The sequence below is a fragment of the Aegilops tauschii genome, chromosome 5 (assembly GCF_002575655.3).
Source record: "Aegilops tauschii subsp. strangulata cultivar AL8/78 chromosome 5, Aet v6.0, whole genome shotgun sequence".
Lineage (NCBI taxonomy): Eukaryota > Viridiplantae > Streptophyta > Magnoliopsida > Poales > Poaceae > Aegilops > Aegilops tauschii.
In genome coordinates, this window is record NC_053039.3 from 446743811 (window position 1) to 446758063 (window position 14253).

The window sequence follows — 14253 nt, forward strand, 5'->3', positions numbered from 1 at the left end:
GGTCCCGGTTGGTGGCACCAACCGATACTAAAGGGGTGCATTGATACCGGTTCGTGGCACCAACCGGTACCAATGCCCCCCCTTTAGTCCCGGTTGGTGCCAAGGCCTCTTTTCAGCAGCCCAAAGGGCGGGAAGCGGCGGCCTTTGGTCCCGGTTGGTGACACCAACCGGGAGTAAAGGTGGCATTGGTACCGGTTTGTGCCACCAACCGGTACCAATGGGTTTGCTATATAAGCCAGCACTTGTGAAAATTTCGTCAGTTCTTCGATCCCTCCGACGACGCCGCCAGGCTGCCCAAGCTCGCCCGCGCCCTCGCCCTCGCCCGACGTCGTAGCCGCGCGCCGTCCCTGCCCCGACGCGCGCCGCCCCTCCCCGCTGCGCGCCGCTCCTGCCCCGACGCCGTCTCCGCGCCACTCCCCGCGCCCCTGCTTGCCCCGGCGCCGCCCGCCGCGCGCTCCTCCCTCTCTGAGCACCGCGCCTCTGCCGGCCCCGCCGCCGTGCTATTTTTTTATATGTTTTTAGATTTTCATATATGTATGTATGTATTTTTTAGATATATGTATTTTTTGATGTATGTTCATATATGTATGTATGTATTTTTACATGTTTTTTGTATGTATGTATTTTTTCAATTGTAATGATGTTTTAAAAATACCTATATGCAAAAGTTAGATTTTTAAAAAAGTTTTATCTATATATGTTCTCTGATTTAGTACATTTTAGGTTAGTTTCATTTTTAGAAAAGTTTTATATATTTAGGAAGAAGGAAGAAGAAGGAAGAAGAAAAAGTTTTATATATGCAAAAGTTACATTTTTAGAAAAGTTTTATATATCTAGCTAGGAAAGGAGGAAGAAGAAAAAGAATGAGAGGAAAAAGGAAAATAAGAAGAAGAAGAAAGGAGAAGAAGAGGAGAGGAAGAAGATGAGAAATAAATAAGAAGAAGAAAAAGAAGAGGAGAAGAAGAAAGGAATAGAGGAGAAGAAGAGAAAATAGAATTATTCCTTTCTTCTTCTCCTCTTTTTTTCTTTTTTTTTCTTCAATCTTCTCCTCTAATAATATCTTCTTCTCCTCTTTTTATTTCTTCTTCGACTTCTTATTTTTTATCGGATATGTCATTGTCGATATACCCCGTGTCCCGATAACTTCAACACGAGGGGGGGTTCGACCTACCCCCTCCCCGATAACATTATTTTCCCATGTATGTATGTCGTCGTTGTCGATATAACCCCCTCCCGGATAACTTCGACCATGATAACTTATACCACGGGAGCACCCCCCGGTCCTCTCGCTCGACCAAAACTCTCGAGGACACCCAAACCCTAGAAAAAAACGATGTCAGTCTCCTACCCCCTCCCGCCGCGCCCCTACCCTTGAAGCGTTGCCGAGGCCACCCCAAACCCGGAATAAGCTAGGTCTATGTTTGCACTAATATATCCACCTGTTGTCATGTTTGTGTAATGATTGCCATGTTGTAATATTTGCAGAAACAATGGAGCACGGACGAGACGAGGAAGCAGAAGAGGTGTTGGGGGACATAATCTTAGCCGGAGGTGATGTCTTGTCATATCTTAACGACAATGATGGTCTGGAAGAACAGGGTGAAGAAGCAGGCTACGGTGATCGAAGAGTGGAGGAGGAAAGACATGATTATGATGGCTCCGGTGACCCAATGCTGGTGCAAGAAGGAGCCCGTGGTGACGGCTCCGGTGACCGAACAGAGTCTGGCCAGTTAAATATATTAGTTAAGCCTGTGCTGGCTAGCTAATTGATGCATTCATTGTCTTGCTATGTACACATATTAATTAACTCTCGTCTTTCTTCTTTTTTCTAGCCCTCCGAATCGAGCACAACTTCGGTAAAGAGACGAGGCCCGAAGAGAAAGTTACGCTCAGATGAAAGGTTTGAGATCACAGCAATCGCGAGCGAAGGCCAACCGATTGAACCCATCCGGACAAAGGAAGCATTTGCTGCTCAGTGCGGGGTTCTTGTTAGGGACAAGATCCCGATCAGCATCCACCAATGGTATAAGCCTAAGAAGGAAGACCCTAAGGTGTCTTATGTCAATGATATGCAGAAAGATGATCTTTGGACTGAGCTGAAGGCAAATTTCACCCTACCGCCAGAGGAGGATCTGGAGAAGCCAGTTAAAGAGCAATTAATCAAGTCTCATGCTTTTAAGAAGATGGCAGACCTATTCAGGAGGTGGAAGAATGAGCTGAAAACGTTTGTCGACAAAGAAGAGACACCAGAATTCATCGGCAAATATGAGAAGATCAGAGATCACTGGCCCGCATTTGTGGGCCACAAGACATCAGAAAAGAGTAAGAAGTTCTCAGCGACAAACAAGAAAAATGCTGCGAAGAAGAAGCTTCACCATCACACGGGGTCAGGTGGCTACCTCAAAGCCCGGCCTAAGTGGGCCAAGGCTGAGAATGATCTGCTTGATAAAGGGATCGAACCAGAGACAATGAACTGGCCAGACCGTTGCCGGACTTGGTTCTTCGGGGCTGGCGAAACCTTGGACCCTGTATCAGGGAGGTGCGTTTGGACGGACGAGCTTTTGAGAATACCAGTCAAGAGGCTTCAGCACTATATCGATGCAGCGCAGCAAGGGACGTTCGTTCCAGACAGAGAGAACGACGAGCTCACAATGGCCCTCGGGAATCCTGAGCACCCTGGACGGACACGAGGCACGCTAGGCTCCGTTCCGTGGAAGGCTGATTTTCCGGACACAGGCGGTTACAAATGCCAGGAGAGGAGGAAAAAAGTGGAGCAGACCCAAATTCAGAAGCTACACGAAAGGGTTCAAGCGCTAGAGGAACGAGACGTAGCTCGCAGCAATCGACCTGTCGAAACTACCCCCGAAGCTACCCCGCCATCTCAGCGGAGAAGCAGCGTGGCTTCCACCGAGCTGCTTCAGCCGGAGCATGTCTTGACGGCTCCTGCTAGCTACCCCGTGGATGCTATCACGGAGTCTCAACATTGCCACCTTATGACGCAATGGCAGAACTTCAAAGTCAAGGCGGCTGTTGGCTCTGTTCGACCTCCTGAACCCGGCGCAACTTTTCACTGTCGTCCGATTCCAGAAGGATATGCTAGGGTGACGGTGGACGAAATAACGGAGGGATTTGAGGACCTCCATCTTGACCACCCTACCGGTGAAGGGGAGACTCGGCTGGGTTCTGCTCTGAAGACTCCATGCCTATGGTGGAAGGAGCTCATCAACCTTCCGAACTGGACGCCTCCGGCGAGTAAGAGCACTCCGCCTCCTCCTCCGCCTCCTCCGGCGAGTGATCAGGGCACTCAGCCTCCTTCTCCGGCGCGTGGCGGCACTCCGCCTCCTCCTCCGGCGAGTGATCAGGGCACTCAGCCTCCTTCTCCAGCGCGTGGCGGCACTCCGCCTCCTTCTCCGCCTGCGCCGGCGCGCCCGAGCAACCAGCCTCCTCCTTCTCCGCCTCGTCAGCAAGGGCGGAAGAGACCCACCGCCGCTCCGGCTGCTCCGGCGCGTCGTAGTCCTTCTCCTCCGCCTCGTAAGCAAGGGAAGATGACAGCCGCAGCCGCTCCGTCTGCTCCGCCGGCGTCTAGCAGTACAGCCAGAGGCGGGAGGCAATACAGATTCGGTCCTTCTCTGAAGACTCCAGAGAAGTTACCATACGAGAGGACCGAGGAGGAAACCACGAAGATCGTGCGAGCCGAAGTGACGAACTTCTTTGAAGGGGTGAAAGCAAAGAAACATCCACCTCCGGAGGAGAAGGTAGATCCGGTGAAAGCGAAGCGCACTCTGGCTGCCCTAACAAAACCACCAAAGTCTCCGCCGAAAGGCAACTATGAGCGCATTATTGCAAAGACATTTGTCGAAGCGGAGCGGTCGGGAAGTACTGTCAGTGATCAAAGGTTAAAAGAACGACGAGCTGGGAAAAAAATTGCCCAGCTCGGCGAACAAGCGAACCAATCGTGCCCCCCGCTCAAGGTGTCTAGCGACATCGTCGCTAATGATCCGAGGATGGTGCCCGGTTATAGCAATCTTGGAGATTACCTGCCCGACGATGTACATTATGATTTCTTGCAGGTGGACGAACACAAATACCATTACGGGAAGCCTCTCGTCAAAGATGAAAGATCTCTAACAACGATGATGCGAAGATTACATGATTGGTACATGAAAACCTGCAGAGAGTCTGGGGGGAGGAATACTTTGACACTGAGAGTTAAAGAGGAGCATGACCTCGTTGGAATTGAACTGTTGAATGTTCCATTTGAGGAGTTCTTCCAGTTTTTCAATCAAAAGGCCCTCGATAAATCAACGGTCACTTGCTACTGTCTGTAAGTAGTACTACTTCTGTCATTAAGTCTCTCTATATAGGTCAGCTCTTTCATTGCATGTATTTATAATTATCCTTACTATATTATGCAGATTGAAGATCGCCGAATTGAAGAAAAGACAAATCGGTGATATTGGATTCATTAACACAAATCTCATAGATGCAACTGAGGTTAAATATCATGCCAAAAATACCGAGGCCAACTTGCTACGATCGTTGGTAATAAATGAAAACAAAGATATAATACTATTTCCTTACAACTTCAAGTGAGTCTTACTGTCTTGTGCATATTCAGTTTCCCTTATTAGTCCAGGTTATAGTAATGTAATTGATGACTTATGCATGCGTGCGCAGCTTCCACTATATTCTCCTAGAGATTAAGCTTGAGCAGGGAGTAGTAACTGTCTTAGACTCGAGACGAAAAGATCCCCAGGACTATGCGGACATGACTCAAATGCTCGAGAAGTAAGTTAAATCGATCATTATCCACCATATCAGTAACTTTGTTCATTTCCTGATATCAAGTAATTGTTTTCTTTGTCTGGCAGGGTTTGGAGAAAATTCACCAAAAAAGCTCCGGGACTGCCGAAGAAGCTGCAATTTAGACACCCGAAAATAAGTACTATAATAGCATGTTCCGCGCATCTCCTAGTGATTCAAGCGCTAGTTTCATCAATACCATTTAGCATGCTTGCTTATCAGTTTGATTGACCTCTATTTCTTGTAAAGTGGTTGTGGCAGGAACAAGGAAATGATTTATGTGGATACTACGTTTGCGAGTCCATCCGCCACACGACCTGTGAGCGGGGCTACTCTGACGAACAATATGAAGTGCGTAAGCAATAATATTCACAATTTTATTTTATTACCATCATTTGTGTTGAGTTTCATTTATTCATATATATATATGTATTGACCCCCTTCTTCAAATTAGATCTTTCGGATGCGGGATGAACTCCTAGCATAGCACCAGATCGTATGCGAGCAATTCAAGAGGAATTGCTGGCATTCTTCCTTGACCACGTGATCGCTGAAAACGGAGAATACTATGTGGACCATGTGTTCATATATAATTAGGAGATTATATTGTAAGAGATAATTATTGTATATATGTAGCCGGTAGTGTCGGATAGATATACGAGAACTTGTTGTTCGACCAATCTATCGGAGAAGGAGAGGTGGTCGATATCACTTCTCTCTGTATGCATATGTTCATGACGATTTTCTGTTTCCTTCATTTGCTTACTAGCTAGCGTGTCTAGTCCTCTCTATACGTATATAGTACGTACCGTCGACCAAGCACGGAGATAAGAGAGGACATTTCTCTCTATTAATTAGCTAGCTAACACCTAAATTAACCCCCCAAACCCCCCCCCCCCCCCCCCCTAAAAAACAAAAACCCCAGCCCCTGAAATGCTGACGCGTGGATACCTATTGGTCCCGGATAGTGCCACCAACCGGGACCAAAGGCCCTCCTGCCTGGGCTCGCCGCACCGGCCACGTGGAGGCCCATCTGTCCCGGTTCGTGTAAGAACCGGAACTAAAGGGCTAGGGCATTAGTAACGACCCTTTAGTCCCGGTTCAAAAACCGGGACAGAAGGCCCTTATCAACCGGGACACATGACCCTTTTTCTACTAGTGCCATATTGCAAGTCGAAAGCAAACATTATGGCATTCTACAAAGTGAGAGACCGTTGATATCATTTTCGTACAACTAATGTGCAACAAGGAGATGCATCGACAGATTTCGGGTTTCATCCAAACAGGTAGCCTACCACGCAATGATCGAGAAGTACTCAATGTACGTCCCTTCAGGCTGTTCCTTAGCATCGCGCCTACGTCTATGAAATCAACTGCTACCACGTCTTAGGCGATGTATGTGCAAGCTGATCCTTATGCACCTCCAGCGACCATGCCTCGCGAAACTCGCGTGTGTGACTTCTCAATACCTCCCATTCCTATTTGTATAGTACCGTTGATGAGAGCTCCTAGCTAGGTACAAAACTAAGCAGCGACTAATCTGTTTGGAGGGAGGTGTGCTGCTCGAGCGTATGCACAAACTAAGCACACCAATGTAAGTAGTAGTAGTACTTATGCTTTGCACTTGCTCGTTTTAAATAGGTGTACGCTTGGATCTGTGCAGTCATCAATGGCCCGCTTATACAAATTGAAGCAGCAAGGGCATCTTCAACGCAGACCCTTAAATCGCCCCCAACCATCCGGACCGTGCGGTCCGAATGTGTTTTGCCATCCAATATGGTTTTGTATCGGTCCACTCGGTGGTTCTGAAGTTATTTGGGGGGGGGGGGGGGGGGGGGGCGTCTGCATTGACAACCCTCGCCCACCAAAAAACTCTCTCCATGGCCCGCTTGGTTTCCCGCCCAAAGCGATCAACGTCGCATGCATGCCAGTACAGAGAAAACGCGACCAGTCACCGGAGCCGACATTGAAGCGGCGCACCGGCCGAGAACATCTCTCGTGCCAGGTACACGTGCCTTTCTTCGTGTTCAAATAGCAACACGTCCGTCTGCCTCCCTCCATTAAATGTGTGCGGTTGTCGAGGAACCTACTCTGACACCCTCATGTGAAGCCCACCCGTCTCTGTGTGTGTCGGCCACCATTAACCACCTCGCCGCTTGGCCTGCCATCCGGTCTCTATTTAAACATTAGTCCTTAGCAACAGCTGTATCCAACCTCCTTTGCTCCCTATCTGCTTTCGACAGCACTCTCGCCATGGCTTCTGCCAGCTCCAAAGCCCTATGGGACATTCTCTTGTCCGAGAAAAAGGAGATCGCCGCCATTGCGGCAGACGAACGAGCTCTCCAGAGGCAAGCACGGCAGACGAGCCAATCGCAGAGGCGGCCAACGATGAGCCACCCCATGGTCCTCGCCGGCCCATGACAGCATCACCATGTGCGAGTCGCAGGCTCACTACACCAATATGGTGTTGGAAGAGCGACAGGCCACGTTCCGGCAGGTGTAGGACAACCAGGCGTACAACCTCCGTCTCCTCGACGAGTACCGATGTGTGGAGGAGCATCTCGCCGCTGACACGGGAATCATGGCAGACACGGACGTGGACGAGCCGGAACCGTTATTCCTATCCTAGCGCGCCGCCCGCAACATCCGTCATGAGCGCTGGCGTCACTGCATCCTGTAGGCGGAGAAAACAAGCCGCCTTCGCGAAGATCTGCGAGGGGCGAATGAAGTTGAATGCAATGACGAGGACGATGATGCATCGTCCGCTCCCCGATGCCATGATGATGAAGCCGACACGTCCCTGGGCGCCACCGGCTGCGAGGAAGACTAGAACATGGGATATCGCCGGTGCTTGGGTCCCATGACAGACACTATTCATCCCCTCCCGTTCAAGCTAAGCCTACAACGCTGATCATCGTCGGTCGAAGCCGCTTCTCAGAAGCGGAGGGCCAGTCTTCCTCTCGGACCGAACCTTCATTTTCCGTGTCTTACGACCGTTTGACGAGCTTGCTGCGGACATGGGTAAGACAAGTCGTGAAAACGAGCGTCGGTGATCACTTAGATCAGGTGTAGTTGGAATATGTCGACAATGTAATGAATGTGTTGCGGTTTAGATGAAAATCATCCAATTTTATGTAAATGTATTCAAGCTTCAATGAAAATCGTCGAGTTTATTTAAATTAGCATAAAAAATTGTTTTAACTAATTTGTCCGAAACGCAGCTCGACATTTGCGGCTATGGTTGGATAGCCGGCTCGTGCATCAGTGTCTGCAGACCAGTCCATGGACGGATGTGGTGGCCGGTTTGGGGTCAGCGTTGGAGATGATAATGTATGTATGGTGCCTCGATTTTATTTGTTGTGTTGACTGGACGGGATCGGATGGTCCGTACGTGGTTACTTCATGCCAAACCATCATGAATCACACAGTCTGCTCACTAAACACATAAAATGGCTCATCCCGGACCAATTAACTTGGAAGCTTCAAATTTATACTCAAACTTAGTGTAGAAAATATAACATTGCGATTGTCATTTAAAATATTTTATTTTAAGAGAGATATTTTCGAAAAAACTGACAGAGATAACATCATCGTTGGTATATGTGAAATACCCAATTTAGCTAGGCAAGTCAAAGAAGGTGCATAATAATTTAATCCAGTCATACTTGACAAAACTGACCATCCACCTTTAGAACACCTTATTAAGTATACAAGAACAGAGTTTGCAATTCCCGATTGTATGTCTCTCACATCAGCAAATCAGAAATCCCTCTATATCACAAATTCTCAATCTCCGCACTCCATTGCATCAGGCAAGCCACAACCGCCTGACTCAAATGGCACACTCCTCACCGCAACAGGATCAAGCAGCATATGAAGTCAAGAATCGCTACCACTATCCATCGACTGGGTGGAAGGGCCCTGATGCCGATTGACGTGCGCTTTCCCAACCCAAATTGGCTTTGCTTGCATCGATTGTACAGGCTATCGCTCAGCTCGCCTAGCTAGCTCAACCCGGCGTTGCTCGGGTATCCACCACTAGGCTGCATGCAGCCTTATAGGTACGCTCAGACCTTTTCTTAGTTCTATGTGCATCGATCCTGCTCTGTGTTGCGACGAAACGTGATAGTCCAGTACCATTCTAATCGAGCGCATTTACATCACCACTCGACCAAATCTGCTCACTCGAGACAACCAAATCTGCTCAGACCTGCTTAATTTACTTCTGCTTTAGTAGACCCCCTTAAACACATGGACGGCTTAGATTATCTAATACCCCTTCGTTTGGAGTAAATTGCATAAAACCATCACTTTGAAGGCTCGGTTTGCGAAAAACACTAGGATACAGTTTCTCTGCAGAAAACATCACATCTTGCGTAATGGTTTTGCAAAAACCACTGATCGGCGGATCTGACCATGTTAAGTGAGTTTATGACAGGTAGGGCCCGCCAGTCAGGCTGACGTGGCATCAATTTCTCACACCGTTACATCAAAATGTTTTGCTGGACGCGGGACCCGCTTGTCAGCGAAACACTCCTCCCTCTCTCTCTCAAACCACTTGCTCTTTGCGTCATTTTGTCGAGCAGGTGGCGTGCAGGTGTTGTGGGGCGCGGGAGGTTCGTGGAGGCGGTCTCCAGTGACGCTGGAGCAGGCCGTGACGACGTCGAAGTACAGGGGCGCGGGTGGCATTGGGTGCGCTGCCGGAGTTCGTCGGCGCGAGCGGGGACGAGGGCATCTTCCGCGTGCCGCTACAGCGGCCATGCACCTTGGCTGCTCGCCGGAGTTCAAGGTGCGGCTCCACCCGGCGCTGGAGACGCAGGTGAGCTCCTTCCAGCGGACGCTCGCTTGCGAGCCGCACCTTCGCCAGCTATGGGCAGGGGCGGAGTCCGGGCTTCGGGTATGCGACGAGCGGGGATGCCTCTATCCGACTGGATTTGGACGAACTTGGCGGCGGCGAGGTGGTTCCAGGCGAGAAGGTGCGCGGCGGCCGGTTGGTGAGTTGCGGCTGGTCCGCGTGCGCGCGCGGGGGTGGGGTGGGGGGTAGCGCCAGCTCCGAGAAGATCGAGACCCACCGGCGCATGGCGGCAGGCCGCTCCTCGGCCGGGCGCAGGGGCGGGACAGGCGGCGTCCCCTGCCTCGCCCTTGGTGCGGCAACGGCGATGACGGGCCTCTGCCTCAGCCGGGGTCGGGACGGGCGGCGGTCGAGGTCGGGCCGGCCGGTGGCTGTGGTCGGGACGGACGATGGCGCGGCTCTGCCACGGCTCGGGACGGGCGGCGGTGTAGTGAAGATAAGATGAATCCTTTTTCTCTTCCAATGACATGTGGACCCCATAGGGCCACACATGATGATATAATAGTACCAAACGTCGCCGTTACATGTGAGATGTTAAGCGGTGCCACGTCAGCCTGACTGGCGGGCCCTACCTGTCATAAACTCACTTAACATGGTCAGATCCGCCGATCAGTGGTTTTTGCAAAACCATTACGCAAGATGTGATGTTTTCTGCAGAGAAACTGTATCCTAGTGTTTTTCGCAAACCGAGCCTTCAAAGTGATGGTTTTATGCAATTTACTCCTTCGTTTGTAAAGGCATGATGGTCGTATTTGTGAAAGTGATACCCCTTCGTTTGTAAGGGCATGATGGTTATTTGTGAAAGTGACCCGTCCGCACGCGCACTACGTATATGAATTTTTACATCCACGGTGTGAGGCATTTTTTTCCATCCGCGATGAGTGGTGCGATTTGTTCTTTTATGTGAGGGCTGATCTTGATTTGTTTTCGAGAAAGTCAATAAAGAAGGCGCATGCAGAGTCGAACCAGCTACCACTTGCTCATGGGCGAATTAGCAAATGTGAGCTAGCCACTACGGCCGGCATGCACGTAACGACACATTCTACGTGTTTTGTTCTTTTATCTTGGGGCAGTCATGATTTATTTTTATTTATGTCTGCATCGGGCCGTGATATTTGTGTTGCGAGCACGTGCCACGGTTCAATGCAACCGGACGACAATCACAGCTGCATCCTTGGCCCGCTGATGCCTCGCCTACCGCGCCACTTCCACTGCCGCATATGCTGCCTCGCCCGCCCCGTCATTAAGTCGTCGCGTCGCGTCGCCTGGCCCTGCATTCACACTGATGTGCCGCCTTCCAACCTCCTCCCGTCGCAGCCCTCGTCTATAAAAGCCGGGGCCGGCCAACCGTCGAACGTCGCCCGCTCCTCCTCCTCCTCAGTCCCCTGTCGCCCCTTATCTTCTCCATGGTGAGCTCCGGATCCAACAGCGGTGACAGTCAATCTTGGCCGTCGACTCTCTCGTGGCCGCAGGCGGAGTTGAGCCACTTCAGGTTGCTCGCTTCATCGTCGGCGTGGCTGCCGAAAGATTGGCACATCACCACCGACGGATACGCGACATTGGGGCCTAGCACAACACGGAAGCAGCTCCGCTCCCACACAAAAATGAACGAATTTCGACACCGCAACATGCCCGGCCTCTGTTTTATGGTTTTTTCACCAAGAATACCATCGAAAATTCATAGAATGTCGGAAATAAACGAAACTTGGCATGCATGTTGGCAATTGTGTGGAAACAATTTGGGTACGTGTGGTGAAGACGAAAAAAGTGTTCAAGTTTATAAAATTTCATGCACAATTTAAAATTCTAAAATTGTTGACAAATTTCAAGAAATGGTTAGGATATAAGAAAATGTTCATGTTGATTGATAACGACGGAAATTGCAAATAACCGAAGCATTTAAATTAGTAAAATCTACATTGAAACCACGCACAGACCAGTCGGCATCGTTTCGTTCATTCCTTGAAACGCGGCTCATTTTTTGTTTTGCATTTAATTTAATTTTTTTTCTGAGGACGGACATGACGACTCATGCGACAGAGAACCTGTATGTATGCGTACACATAACACGGAATGAATCATCCATCCATCTTATGCGTGCGGACTGAAACACGCTCACCTTTTATATTTAATATATATTTTGTTTGCGTTAACTGTATGTGTTTAACGTCACGCGCGCGACTCGTTTTGTTAACCGGAGGACGAGAACGTGTTTTACAAAGAAAAATAAAAATAATAATAAAACCAAAGAATAAAATGGCCAAACAAAACAAAAAACGACCGAGAATAGACAACAAGAAGAATACAAGGAGTAACTAGGCACAACAATTTGGCTGTCCTAGTTGGTTAGAGCGTGTGGAAATAAACTAAGAGGTTGGAGTTCAAATCCCATCTCATGCACCTATTATTTGAAGGTTAAAAGAAGAAGAAAATGAGTCAGCCCAAGACGGAGGGGATGCACGCTGGTTTGTGTGACGGGTTGGCGGATCGTTTGTGTACGTATGAGGGGGGTCTACTGAAGCCTTTGCTTAATTTCTGTTTCGACAATGCAAAATGTGCGTACCGCCACAACAACATGAGCCTGATCTAGCAGATGCAGGTCATGGAGCTGACATCCCTATATCCGCTTCAGCCTCTTCTGCCTACCCACACTGGCTTAACGCTCTAGCTCGTGGCCTCTTCCTTCCTTAATTTATAAAGCCACGTTACACAATCATGCACGTCTCATGTGTGTTCTTCAGCCAAGAATTACTGCTAGTAGTTGCTAGTAGAATTACAACTACCGTTGCTACTTTTTTTTAATCACGGGAAAAAAACACTGCAACTTAATCACCATCCAACATGCAGCCAACTGCCTAGATGATTTGCCGTCATCATGCTCCCTTTGTTCCTACCCTTTGGTTTCTTCCTTCAAGAGCAAAAAAAAAAGCAACAACAACAACAACAATATACAGAAATACAAACACTGAGATAAGAAAATAGCGGAGATTAAGTTTGAGTTCTCGCAAAAGAAAGTTCATTACTAAATAATGATATCTTGAACTATGAAAAGCAGGAGATGCTAGCACAATCTGAGTAAACATTAACAACTGTGTTTTTGCACTGAAGTGCGTTGTCTGACCATATAGCAAGCAATTGGGTGCCTCTAAAAGGGATAACCGGACAACATAGAACCCATGTGACTATGTTGCCGAAAATAAACATAGGAGGTCTGGATACAATGCCACAACACGCCCAATGACACCTAAGCTCCACGGCAACGACCCTAGGAGGGAGAACGGTGCAAAGTGTATGAACCGTTGAATCCAAAACAAACAAGTGTCTTCACCCAAAACCTGGCACGGAGAGGAGAACCACAAAGACATTCTCAAGAAGAGAGTGGCGTCCCGGGCGTTACCGCCGTCGGCACCAAAGCGCAGAGCTTTGGCTCGGCAGCTGATCCGTGTCAGCATGAGGCATCTAGAACCGCTGTAGCGAGCACAGGTCTCCAGACCAAGATTTGGGTGTCGCCACTGCAACCGACATCGAACGAGCCCAAGCCACCCGCAGCGACACCCCTGGCCGCCCATACGACCAAGAGGCATAGCCACCACCGCTACCATGATGCCTGTAGAAGGGCCAACCATGCGGGCCGCCATCCGGGGCCACCGCCCCGGCATTCATTTCTCGATACACCACCAACCATCTATATCACGATACACCAACCCCAGTAGGAAGAGCAGAAGGCATCTCTTTCAACTCCTAGCCCGGGAGCAGCCACCGGGCAGGGATCTACACTTTCACGGTAGGAAGCCTCGACGCATGCGTCCCCAACCAATTCGGGTGGACCGGAGGGACGCAGTCATGTGACTGCCGACAGCCATCGCCTAGTAAGCCCCGACCATAGCCCTCTCTGGCCTTGGACTAAGCGAGCTCGCATGCCGCCGTACCCGTGGCATTCGGCGTCGATCCATCCAACAGCACAACGACGTCACGACCACAATGACCGTGCTATCCGCCAATACCAGCACCCCAGGACCGCCACTACGACCCGCCTCTGCTCAGATCAGCTGCTTGAGTGCAGGCCCCGGGACCAAGCCGAAGATTACCATGCGAAGTCGCGGCGCACGGCGCACCACGGCTGGCATGCCCCCTCTCAGAAAAATAGATGCCCCCCCCCAAACCGCGCCCCACATGTGCCATCCAGATCCAACAGGCAGTAGGACAGAGCCACCGCCGCCATCACCAAATGCGCACCACCACCGCCGTGCAGCCATCCATGCCGCCATCACGACCACCCAGCACCGCCGCCTCCCGCATGACGCAACGCCCTGGCCTGGCTAGATCGACCCGCGCTGATCCCTACCACGCAAGAAGGAGAGGGAGCCCCACTAACGCCAGCGCCGGCCGGGCACACCGGCCATTGCAAGGAGAGAGGAGGGAGAGAGGGAGCCGCAAGCCGATGACGGCTATGATTCCTCCCTTTCCGCCCACAGGGGCACCGGAGGAAGGGGGAAAAGGGGTCATTTTCGCATCCCACACCGGCAAAATTTCGTGTTTTGACCCTTTTCTGAAAATCGAGATCTGACCCCATTTTGCAAAAATTTCAAGATCTGACC